This window comes from Beta vulgaris, chromosome 5, assembly GCF_026745355.1.
Source record: "Beta vulgaris subsp. vulgaris cultivar EL10 chromosome 5, EL10.2, whole genome shotgun sequence".
In the NCBI taxonomy this organism is placed as follows: Eukaryota; Viridiplantae; Streptophyta; class Magnoliopsida; order Caryophyllales; family Amaranthaceae; genus Beta; species Beta vulgaris.
The window spans coordinates 19,057,201-19,071,300 of NC_079206.1; positions in this window are offsets into that span (position 1 = coordinate 19,057,201).

The following is a 14,100-nucleotide window of genomic DNA, read 5'->3' on the forward strand; positions in this document are numbered from 1 at the left end:
CTTGTTTTAGTTTGGGTACTGATTTCAAATTCTTTTTTCAGTTTTCATTTTTGTATACACAAATTCTAATTCACTTTTTAGGTTTGGGTACTGATCTCAAGTAATTTTTTTAGTGGGGTATGTTTTGTTACCGTAGGACAAAAAAGTATGAGGATTTAGAGTGAATTTGCGTCGCATGAGAGCTATATGCGACGCAAATGGCTAATCATCTGCGTCGCATGTAGCTCAGTGTGCGACGCAAATGATAGACACATTGGTGATGGTTGGGCGTCTTGTGCGTCGAACTTTGCGTTGCGTTCAACACAAATAGCTCAAATCTATGATGTGTCCTTGTCCGATGCAAATCTTGTCTCAAAAATTTGCGGCGAGACCTGTGCCGTCGGAGCTAGGTCTGACGCAAATGATGGTCCCAGGTCCGACGCAAATCGTTGGTTCTCTACTAGTGTTAGTTTACCCATTTCTTTTGTTTCTATTTTTGGAATGGGATCACTAACTTTCCATCACACACACACATTCAACTTTAAAACTTTGTGCAAAAGAAACGCGTAAACTAATAAAAATCGGAGGGAGCCTTAGGAATACACACTTACTTTTCATGGTTGATTAACGTTCTTGCCTCCATTGGAACCAAAAACACAACATAAATAGTGAGATCTATCTTCTTCTATGGTTGGAGTTAGTGGAACTAGATAATTAGGATCACAAAATCCATACACCCTAGATATGCCATCTTTCTAAGATGATTCACTTAAGTGCCTAGCATAGCAAAATGAGCTCATAGGGACACTTATTGAACTTATTTAATATTGAAAAAATAACACAATTAAAAATCAAATAAACACATACCTCATGAGAATCGACATGTGAGCTGATCCCATCTCTCTTTGGAAGCACCAATCTAGTAAGTCTTCTTAGTCAAGCCTTACTTCTTGCTCATCGTAAAACACGCTGTCTGGGATGGATAATATGATGCTTCTACGCGTCTTTCTCATCACCGTACCATAGCTTCCTTCTTTAAAGTCCTCAACAAGTTAACAGTCACCTTGGTATGATCCTTATCAATAATGTCATAAGTTTGAGTGGTTGATGTTTGTAAAGTAGGTGATTGTTAAACAACGGCCTTGTACAACTTTCTTTTCATACTTACAAGCAAATAAAAAATATAATTAATTGAGTTGCAAAAGCTACATTTGTAGCTAAGGCATGAACAGTTAAACTTATATATGCTAACGTAACTATGATTAATCAATCAATAAACAACTATGATTTTTATAAGGAAAATTTGTCAGAAACCACCTTTTATATTCACTTTTTTGTGAGAAACCACCTTTTAAAAAAATTTGGTTAATTAGCCACCTTTTTTGTTCTTTTTTTTGTTGGAAGCCACCACTTGCCAGAATCCGACGTTGAACTTGATTTTCCGGCGTTGACCATCAGAATTTCACCATTGTTTTCCAGATTTTCGTCATTTCTTCCACCTGACATGTCGGGGGATGCGAGGGAGGAGATGGGCCTAGGGCTGGGAGGGTGGGGATGGTCGTGGGGGTGTTTGCCGGCGGGTTGCGAGGGAGGAGGGGGGTTGCCGGGGGATGCGAGAGGGAAGGGGGGTTGCCGGGGATGCGAGGGGGGAGGGTGGGTTGCTGGAGATGCGAGGAGGGAGGGGGGAGAAAGATAAAGGGGGAAGAATGGCGAAAATCTGATGGCCAACGTCGGAAAATCGAGGTCAATGCCAGATTCCGGCAAGTGGTGGCTTCCAACAAAAAAAAGAACCAAAAAGGTGGCTAATTAACCAAAAAAATTTAAAAGGTGGTTTCTCACAAAAAAGTGATTATAAAAGGTGGTTTTTGACAAATTTTCCTTTTTATAATTAAAAGGAAGACTCTATAGATAAGAAAATTTGCTCACCTAATTAACGTACAGATAACGCAGTTCAAGGCGCTAGTAACAACATTCAAGCCACACCTAAAATGAACAAAAAAACACATAAAACAAGTTAAATCATCAAAAGCAAAAAAATTTATATATAGTTACAAAATTTCTTATAGGAAAAATTGTTTTAAATAAGTCAACCCTTTGCACGGTCTTTTGATTATTCCTGATTGAGTTAGGCATGTATGTCTGTTTTCTTCTATTGAGTTTTAACCTGAATGTGACTTGTTTAGTAGGTTACTTATGATACGTGTTATATTGTCCCTTCTTCTAAAACATGCGAGGGTGGGGGTGGCACATTGTAACACATATCATAAGTAACCTACTAAACAAGTTACAAACAGGTTAAAACTCAATAGAAGAAAACAAACATACAAGCCTAACTCAATTAGGGATAATCAAAAGGTAGACTTAAAATGGGAAGAACGCGCAAAGGTTGACTCCGTTTTGCTTCACTGATTATTTACGCCCAAATATATTACCAACACAAATTGTAACTAAAATAAATTAAAATTTAAAAATTTAGAAATTAGAACATTAACAACAAAAATTATAAAATATATTTCCAACGAAATTGAAAAAATCACCAGCGAAGTGAAATTCAGGAAATTACAAAAAAATAACAACATAATTACCATTACGAAGTATCACATGATAGAAAACGGAAAAAAATAAAAAAATACAAAACATTACAAGATTAATCAAGCTAGATCCAATGAAAATGAAATGAAAAAAATATAAAAAATAAAAAATTACAAAAATTAATTTTATAAATTAAGAACGAAAAACCCAATCCTTGAACTAAACAAATCAGAAACCTGTAAATTGAGGAGCAACGTTGAAGAACCCTAGACACATCGACGAGTGATGTTGAATAACGAGCGACATTGAGAGAGGAGCGACGACGACTAGGCGAGATGAGAATTGAGGAGTCGTTAGTGGTGGTTGGTGTTCGTGGGTGGTGATTGATGAGCGAGAGGTGGTTGTTTATGGCTTTTTGGTGGTTGTTGGTGAGAGAGCAGTGGGTGTTGATGGTGTTGTTACTACTTACTTGTTAGTAGTTGTTGGTGAGAGAGAAGTGGAGTGATAAGAGGTTTTTAGTGTGCAATTGAGGCACCAGAAATTACTTTTCAAACAATATTTATATCACCTAACAAGCAATTACTAAGAATATAGTAAAGGCAAGTCAAGGATCGATCCATAGAGACATTGGGATTAATTAAAGACTAACAAGCTTAGATTACCTAATTAAAGGATATTTGGGGGTTTCAGCATGGTTTTGTGACATCTATTAACAAACTAAGATCAAATAAATAAACTAGCAAATAAAAAATATGAGAATGAATGTAAGCGAAACACTAGAGTTATTTAAGGCTACTAATATGAATCAAAACGGAGCAATGATGATTAATGCAATTATGATTCAAATGCAACAATTATGCAAGTTTCTTTTTCCTGTAAAATACTCAATTCCTCTTTCAAATGGTACTCAAGAATGATCACTTAATCAATCAACTGAATCCTCTCTCGAATGATCTTTATTTAATTGATAAAAAGATCCAAATAAGTGCAGAAATTAAGTTAATCCATGCAGATGATAAAAGAGTTCAAAAATTCGATTAAGAATATTTACAAAATACCAAAGCATAAATGTGATCAATATCGTATATCCGAAGGTTTTGAAACACCAAGATCAATGCATAATCATCATTAGATAACCACAATTACATTAGCAATCAATGAAAACCTTAATTATTCATACTTTTACTCAAAACCTAGATAAGAGACTACTCACTGATCATATAGAATCTATGCATAAAGATCTGAAATTTATAACTAATTTAAGGCTAAACAAGATTAATAGATGATTAGTATGATGAATATAACCAAATAAGAAACTATAAACTATAAGATTTATAATTATGGAGGAATAGAGAATAACAATGTAAATAATGAATAAAAACTGAAAATTTGAATTAAATTAATCAAATGTACCTTCAATATGTATAAATCAACAAACTTTAATGTATAAATCCGATTTAACAAAGCTTCAATGTGTTTCTCTCTAAACCTACTAAACATCTCCTCTATTTTCCTCTCATTTAGCGCGCACACCAAATTATATGCCAAGCTTCCTCTTCATGCTTCCTTTTTGACTTATTTCCAACTTGCAACCTACAATCAAAACACGGTGAAAATAAATGTACTAGATATCCGGTCGAAAATTACAGAAAATCTAGCAAAATAACACTATGATCAAGAATGATCAAGTGAATGAAATAAAAGAGGAAAGAAAGGGAAGAAAAAGGATCAAAAAGAGCTTAAATTAGCCTGTAAAGTGCGTTAGAAACGCATTTATTATGGGGAGGATGGCGTTGTGGAGAGAGAGGGGAGTGGGGAGGATGCATGGCTCTATGAAGAGTGGATGAGATAGAATTAGCATTGATTTTTATTCGTGGGGTAAAGTAAGGTAAGAGGGAGAAATAGGCCTTCTCTAAGTTAGGCCTTATATAAAAGGATCATTAACTAATCCAGACTTAAGCTGATCTGGATCACTTAATTGACCCTGCATTTTGTGCCCAGAAAAGCTTAATTAATTGATCTGTTTTTGGGAGAACCGCATCAGTTCTTTTGAGTCAGTTAAGCTTTTTTTCACTAGTGTGATTAAAACTTATTGGACCTAATTAGATCTTATTGGAACTCATTAAATCCGATTGGAACTTATTGGATTTGATTGAAACTTATTATAACTAATTAAAACATATTGAACCTGATTAACTTATTAGACCTGATTGATTTTTATTGCATGGTTTTGCAACAATTGATCCATTAAAAATTAAATGATTATCAATTAAGAAATTGATAATAAAAACTATAAACTATATCTTAAATGGATTAATGATTAATAACTATAAATTTATTAGATAGTAGTTATATTAAGTATATGTGTTACAATACGTAATACAAATCAGTATAAGAGGAACACCTTATACGTTATTGTAATAAAATAGATAGAAACTTCTATAAAACTTTAGAAGTACATGGGTTTTGCATATTTGGTTCATGTTAAACAACTAATGCTCATTTAGAGTTCTCCCTTTTTTGTATTTTTGCTCATTCGGAGTTCTCCTTTTTGTTTATACTTTTGCTTATTTGGATGATTGCAAATGAGCAATAAGTAAAAATCTATTATTATGAGTATCATGCTCACATCCTCGAGAGTATGATAAATGTTTTACATTTTGTAAAAAAATATTATCAATTTACTAGCTTTGAAATTTATTGTAAATATCGTATAACTCTTTAATTAATCAATTAATTCAACATTTAATAGAAAGAATAATTAGTGGATGATATTTAGCTTAGCTGGTAAGTCTTGTGCCGGTGGTACCTAAGACTTATGATGAAATTCCGTCTAAATCATTGCGCTAAGTCGCTCATTTACATCCAAAATAAATAAAAAGTATAATTAGAAGAAAAAAAAGGAACTTAACGCCAATTCGGGATTCTATTAAAAAAACAACTAAGTGAGGGCCCGTTTGGTATCATCGTCAGTTTTTAGTTTTTTGTTTTTATGATTTTAGAATCATATATGTAAGTAGTATTATAAACTTAAACTTGGTCATAATAATAGTAATCATACTAATTTTGAAAACTGACAACTAAAAACTAAATTTTTTTATTTTTTGTCATTATAGTTTTTGATTTTAAAAAAAATTGAAAAATGAAAACAAAAAACAATAACGAAATGACGTGAGTTTCCATCACATATTCACATGCTAAAGTTACTCAAAATAGATTATTAATTTGTTTACACTAACACCACATTATATTATTACTATCTACTAATCCAAACAATTGGTGGGCCTGGAGGGTTTTCCTACAGCCTAAGTAAGTGACGTGAAATTTTCTTAAAATAAGTGAGCAAAGGTATTTAATAAGGAACTACTTTTAATGCCCACTTTCCATTTTTAACTAGTAGTAGCAGTAAAAGTCGTCCTGTTATCTTGCGCAACGCACGAGTTGATCAGGCTAATTAACAAATTACTCACAGCTCACGAGTATTAACAGTTACTTCATTCTACAATTCACTGTTAAATTATAAAGAATTGCAATTGATGAATCATTTAACTGTGAATTGTTTACAGAAAAATGTTTGGTGATTATACTTTGGAACAGAAGATTCCAAACGCAATTGTCCCGTGGAGAGAACGGTTAGAGCCGGTGGGAGTGGGACAATTAAACACACTGCAGCGTGCTAATAAATCAGTACAGGAGCTCCGACGATCGTACTTCATTTGTTTGTAGATCATATCTAGTTGTTTTAATTTGATTTTTGTTTTTGACGGGAAAGGTTTTCAGATTTATTTCACCTCATATAAGGGTACATTCTCTTCAACTTATTGGCAGTTGAACTTATCTTAACTGGACTTATCGAACCTGAACTAAATTTATTGGAACTTATTAAACCTGATTGGACCTGATTCAACTTATTGGAACTGATTGAACCTGATTGGAATTTATTGGACCTGATTGAAATTTATTGACCTGATTTAAACTTATTAGACCTTATTGACCCTGATTGAAACTTATTAGACCTTATTGGACCTGATTAAAACTTAAAACAAAAAAAATTACTCTTTATATATATTTCCCTATACATAACATCCACCACTAATATATCTAATAGTCTTGTTTTGATTTCATAAAGCACTAGTACAAATATTGTTATCTCTAGTTATTTCACCACATGTTATCTCTAGTTATTTAAAGCCGAATTGCAAAATATTGTAATTATAATGATTATTATTGTTAACCTTATTTGACCATGATTATAATATTTTTTTAATAATAATATAATCAGCTAATATTAATATGAATAATCAAATAATAGACAATAATACAAGTATAATACTATACATTGTGGTACTTTAATAAAAAAAATTATAATAATATCATAATCAGCTAATAGTAAAATGAATAATAAAATAATAGACAATAATACAAATATTAAATAAAATAATAGACAATAATACAAGTATAATACTATATAATCATTGTGGTACTTTAATTAAAATTCTAATAATAACATAATCTGCTAATAGTGATATGAATAATAAAATAATGGACAATAATACAAATGTTTATTGAACATTAACTATTTGGATCTTATTGGACCTGATTAGAACTGATTGAAACTTATTGCACCTGATTACAACTTAGGGTGCGTTCTGTTCAACTTAAAAAATTAACTTTCAGGTCCAATAAGTTCAGATAAGTTGCAATAAGGTCTAATAAGGGCAATAAGTTCCAAATAAGGTCTAATAAGGTTCAATAAGTTCCAATCAGGTGCAATAAGTTTCAATCAGATGCAATAAGTTCCAATCAGGTCTAATAAGGTCCAATAAGTTCCAATCAGGTCTAATAAGGTCCAAGAAGGTCCAAATAGTCAATGTTTAATAAACATTTGTATAATTGCCCATTATTTTGTTATTCATAATTTCATATCACTATTAGCTGATTATGTTATTATTAGAATTTTAATTAAAGTACCACAATGATTATATAGTATTATACTTGTATTAGTGTCTATTATTTTATTATTTATTTGTATTATATCTATTATTTTATTATTTATTCATATTATGCCTATTATTTTATTATTTATATTATTATTAGCTGATTATGTTATTATTAGAATTTTTTATTAAAGTACCACAATGTATATTATTATACTTGTATTATTGTCTATTATCTAATTATTTATATTGCTATTAAATAATATTATAATCATGGTCAAATAATTAAGGTTAACAATAATAATAATAATAATAATTATAATTATATTATTTTATTATTTATTTATATTATGTCTATTATTTTATTATTTATTTGTATTATGTCTATTATTTTATTAGTCATATTAAAATTTTTGCTTTTGTGCTAGTGTTTTATAAAATCAAAACAAGACTATTAGATATATTATTAGTGGTGAAAGTTATGTATAGGCAAATATATAAAAAGTAAATTTTTTTGTTAAATTAATTATCACAAGAGATAATTAATAATCATTATTTTTTAGAGGACGGATTAAAATAATTCTTACTCCATAAAAAATTTTGAGGGCTAGTATTTACGTTAGTGGTAATATTTATGTTATTAATGATCAATTTTTTGTCTATTAAGGTCAAATAAGTTTCAATTAGGTCCAATAAGGTCTAATAAGTTTCAATCAGGTCCAATAAGGTCTAATAAGTTTCAATCAGGGCCAATAAGGTCTAATAAGTTTCAATAAGGTCAATAAGTTCCAATAAATTCCAATAAGGTCCAATAAGTTCCAATCAGGTCCAATAAGTTGAATCAGGTGCAATCAGGTTTAATAAGTTCCAATAAGTTCAGTTTAGGTTCAATAAGTTCAGTTCAGATAAGGTCCAATAAGTTCATGGCCAATAAGTTGAATAGAACGCACCCTTATTGGACCTTATTAGACCTTATTGGAACTTATTGTACCTGATCGAAACTTATTGGACCTTATTAGACCTGATTGGAACGTATTGCGCTGATTGGACCTGATTGCAACTTATTTGAACTTATTGGACCTGCAACCTAATTTTTTAAGTTGAAGAGAACTTATCCTAAGGGTGCGTTCTGTTCAACTTAAAAAATTAAGTTTCAGGTCCAATAAGTTCAGATAAGTTCAGATAAATTCAGATAAGTTGCAATAAGGTCTAATAAGGGCAATAAGTTCCAATCAGGTGCAATAAGTTCCAATCAGGTGCAATAAGTTTCAATCAGGTCTAATAAGGTCCAATAAGTTCCAATCAGGTCTAATAAGGTCCAATAAGGTCCAAATAGTCAATGTTTAATAAACATTTGTATTATTGTCCATTATTTTGTTATTCATAATTTCATATCACTATTAGCTGATTATGTTATTATTAAAATTTTAATTAAAGTACCACAATGATATATAGTATTATACTTGTATTAGTGTCTATTATTTTATTATTTATTTGTATTATGTCTATTATTTTATTATTCATATTACTATTAGCTGATTATGTTATTATTAGAATTTTTTATATTAAAATATCACAATGTATAATATTATACTTGTATTATTGTCTATTATTTGATTATTCATATTGCTATTAAATAATATTATAATCATGGTCAAATAATTAAGGTTAACAATAATAATAATAATTATAATTACAATATTTTGCAATTCATCTTTAAATAACTAGAGATAACATGTTAAATATATAAATAGTAAATTTTTTTTGTTAAATTAATTATCATAAGAGATAATAAATAATAATAATTTTTTTAAAGGGTGAATTTTATTAATTATTACTTCATAATAAATTTTGAGGGATAGTATTTACGTTAGGGGTAATATTTATATTACTAATAGTCAATTTTTTTGTCTAATAAGGTCAAATAAGTTTCAATCAGGTCCAATAAGGTCTAATAAGTTTCAATCAGGTCCAATCAGGTCTAATAAGTTTCAATCAGGGCCAATAAGGTCTAATAAGTTTTAATAAGGTCAATAAGTTCCAATAAGCTCCAATAAGTTCCAGTCAGGTTCAATCAGGTCCAATAAGTTGAATCAGGTCCAATCAGGTTTAATAAGTTCCAATAAGTTCAGTTCAGGTTCAATAAATTCAGTTCAGATAAGGTCCAATAAGTTCAGGGCCAATAAGTTGAATAGAACGCACCCTAAGTCTGTTGGATCTACATTATCCACTAAGTAAATCTATTATAGTCTATTATGATAATGTGAGTGCCATTTATTTATCTGGCAATCCGGTGCAGCATCAGTGTACCAAGCATATTGAGATGGATATCCACTTTGTTCGAGAAAAGATTGCCCATGGGCATGTGCGGGTACTCCAAGTTCCGTTCTGTTATCATATTGCAGATATTTTTACTAAGGGTCTTCCCTTAGTTCTCTTTGAGGATTTTCGGGACAGTCTTAGCGTGCGTAAACCTCCCGCTTCAACTGCGGAGGAGCATTAGAATATTCCAAATATTCTCTACCGTTAATAGTATCTATATATATATTTAAAGTAGGATCCTTGAGGCCACATGTCGTTCTGTTATCGATTTCAATCCTACGTGGCATGATGTGGCATGCTCCTTTGATCAGTATTTTTTTCGAGCTCATTGAGGGTGTCCACGTGTCACACGGTTCAAAGAAATTATAATTGGCGTCAATCAAGGATTTAATTGATATGTGATCTACATAATTAAGGAAACGTTTGTTGGACTAAGGTAATGTGTGTCAAGCAAGTTGCACGTGAAAATTAGGAAAAAAAAATATATCAAATCACGATCTTAATTGAGAGATTTTCGCATAAATTATGGAATCAATAAGGAAATTAAATATGAATAACAGTATTATGGAAACAAAAAAATACCGAATCAATTTGGAATAAATCATGGTTGTAATTGATAATCAACCAACAATACATGCTAATATTAAGGAAACAAATTTACATTTATATAATAATAAAAAAAAAAAAATTTAAATGGTAATTATACTCGGCCATATGTAGTATAAATATCCATGATTCTTAGGCTTTGTCTCACCACACCACACCAAATCCATAGCTTCTAAATGGCGTTTTTAGGATGGTCATGGCACACTACAAAACAAATTTTTCGATTTCTTTTCATGCGTTTTTATGAGATAATCTTCACAAAAATATTAAATAGAAACCAATCTAATAACCATAAACGTGATATGCCGTAATTGAAGATGTAATTCATGAAGTCCCATGTGAAAATCAATGCGCCTCAATTGAAGCTACATGGCATCCGAAATTGGCACATTCTAATTTTTTTGATGTTGATGCAATGGTGTTAACACTATTTCGTTCGGGTCGTCTTTGAGTCATAAGGTATCAAAAGAATTCACGCATGATATATGTTATGATTCGCCTATATGGGATACTATTGAAGACGTTACTTCATCAAAACCTCGGTTTAGGGTACACTTGGATTGTGATAACATGATGTTGTACTACCTACACACTGTTCCTCCAAGGATTCATAAAGTGTGCGATGAGTGTTTCGAAGAATTGAATTTGGTCGACGGAGATCTTCTTCAATTAAGTAGAAATAAAACTTTATTGTATTATTGTGCAAGGACTTTTTAGCAGTTTTTTTACATATCTTTTATATTAATATAGTATGTTAATTCTCTTAGTTGAATTACAAAATAAGTCCAATTAGAGTTGTATTTCTTTTTTTCATTCTTAATATAAATATATACGTGTTAATACATGTATGTTAATTCTCTTGTGATAACATTAATGTAGTCATATTATTAAAAAAAAAAAAACTCATGGTTGGTGATTAATACATGTAATAAATTAAGCTTTTAAATACCAACCAATGCATGCAAGCCATTAAATATTATCTACCACCTAATGCATGCAATACATTAAATGATAAATTTTTTGCCTATATATAGTTGCAAAATCCGGTTTTTTCAACCCCTCTTGCTTCCAATCCATCAAAATCGGTTTTAAAATCAAAGCTAATTATCCTTCAAATTTCTCAAAAACAACTTATTTCATTAAATGGATCCTAGAGTTGCAAAACATATCAATGATATTAACGAGTCTATGTATGAATTTTTTGAAGCATGGTCTGCCATTGATGAGGAGATTTCGAAATCTCTAAAAGCACTAGAGAAATTAGATGATGAAGATGAAGTGGAAACCATGGGTTATGTTGGTATGATTATCTCCTTTCGTAATAAGATTGAACTTGCAACAATAGAAGCAAAGGAAAGAGTTCAGCATTTGGATTCCCTAATAAATGATTAATGTACTTAAACGTGTTCAACGATTGGGGATGAAAAGCTGAGGTTACGTCTTCAAGAAAAAAAAGTATTCAAGTTTAGGTGGTGTTATTCAAGTTTATCTCATGTTTATTTGCATTTCCGTATTAACTATGTATTCCATATCTCTTTTATTTTTGATGGTCATGAATTTTGTTTATTACAGCAAAAGTCTTGCATTACATGACTAAATTAATTAAGTGAAATTTCATAGTAATTAATTTTAAATATGTACTATGTGTATCTCTTTAGTTATCATTGTCGTTAATTAAGTTCAATAAAGAAAAATAGATTATCACGATTTTTTTTTTTCGGATCTATAAAAAAAACGTGACTGCAAATTAACATCTAACGTAATCAGTTTTTATATTACGATCTAACAATGAACATATCTTATTACCTTTTTCCGGATCTTATTACCTTTTTCCGGATCTTATTACCTTATTAACATCTAACGTAATCAGTTTTTAAATTAACATCTAACGTAATCAGTTTTTATATTTGGCAAGTTTGAAACGCAATATCGACTGATTTTTTTTTTATTGAATCCGAAATTAAGTTATTTCAATCAACACATACTTTTTTCTTATATATATGAACATACAAAAAAAGTTTTTTATTCTCTTTTGTGAAATGGATCCTCATGTGAATAAGGTGCGAAAAAATGAGTTAACACTATTAAATTCTTTGATGAGGCAAGTTCGCGTTCAAAATAAGGAAATAGGTATATATATATATACTCCATATTATTATTTCCACACGTATTTTTTTAAAACCTTACTTTTTTACATTCTGTTAAAACATTGTAGCCTAAATAATCCTTCTTCGATTTTTTTCACATTGTGTAGGTAGAAAACATAAAAATTGTTACATGAAGCCCTAAGTAATAAGAAATCGTTTCATTGTAGGTTAAATAAATCAATTTTTCGATTTTTTTTCACAGTATAGCAATTTTCGCCTCTTTGTTCTGTTTGATTTTTTCTTTATTTTTGTCCACGTTTAGTATTATTAGTATCATAAATTTATATGCATGTCAAATAGAATGTATTCGTAAATGTGTTATTCTAAAAAATGACATGTTAGGTGTTGTTGGAGTACTCATCTATATGGGACGTGTTCAATCAAAAATTAATCAACAAAGCAAAAAACAATATATCATACTAATTGACAATAGGTAATTTTATAATTTCGTGATTTATATTACATGTAATTGTAGTTATTTTCGTTTTTCTTGCCATAATTAATATATTGATTCATTGTTTCTACTTATATCAGTTATACTGCTATGAGACTATGTGTTGTCGACAATTTTTTTGACCATTTACAACAATTAAGTTCTGACCTATTACAAGACGCTGTGGTTGTTTTAGCAAGAGGATTGGTTTTGAAAAATGACGACGGTAAGCATGAAAATGTATTATTTAGGTAACATATGTTCAAATTCTGTATTTGAATTACGTATGTTTTTTCACTACATTTCATAGGCATTTATTTGCAATCTGTTGAAACACACAAATCATGATCAATCCTAGGACAAAGATTGCAAGCAAACTAAAACAGTGGTAAGCTAATATGTATACTTACATGCGATTTGATCATTTTTTCAACCATGCGCAACTTAACGTGTTCTCTTAAATACATGTTTTGATTGGGTTAATTAGGTTTCGTAACGATCAATTTGTCCGACACAAGACACTATGGATAAATAAGACTTCTCTTCCGCTCAATAGATTACTATGCATCTCGAATTCAATGCGTTTATCCATTTCTGAGTTTCACAAATACAACGGAGTATGTCGTATCTAATATTTACTTTATAATATCTTAAATTCGTTTGTTTATATGTATATAGATATGTAAATTAATTTCATTCTTTCATTGTAGGGATGCAAGTGTAGGGTTGTTGGGAGAATAGATGATATTATAAAGTCAATAGTTCGAATTCCGTGTTCATGCATATCAAAATAAAGGATATAAGTGGGTCATTAAGTGTTGGACTATCTCACAAGCAAATATGTTTTATATTACAATTGTCCACTCTCGATCTACCAAAACGAACTGAAGAGGTATGTATGTTAATATTATAATTTCTATGATACAACTACAACTTTGTAATATAAATTTCGCATTATCGCTAATAATTGTTTTTTGTAGGTTAAATACATGGACAACATACGGACCAAACTGTTCTCTCATATTGGAGATGCATATGTTTTCGTACTTGAAGCGACATTGCTATGTTTTAAATCTAAAGTTCATAAAGTTGTGGATGTTACACACGTTTACTGGGCGGAAGAGTGTGCTTATCAATTTACTTG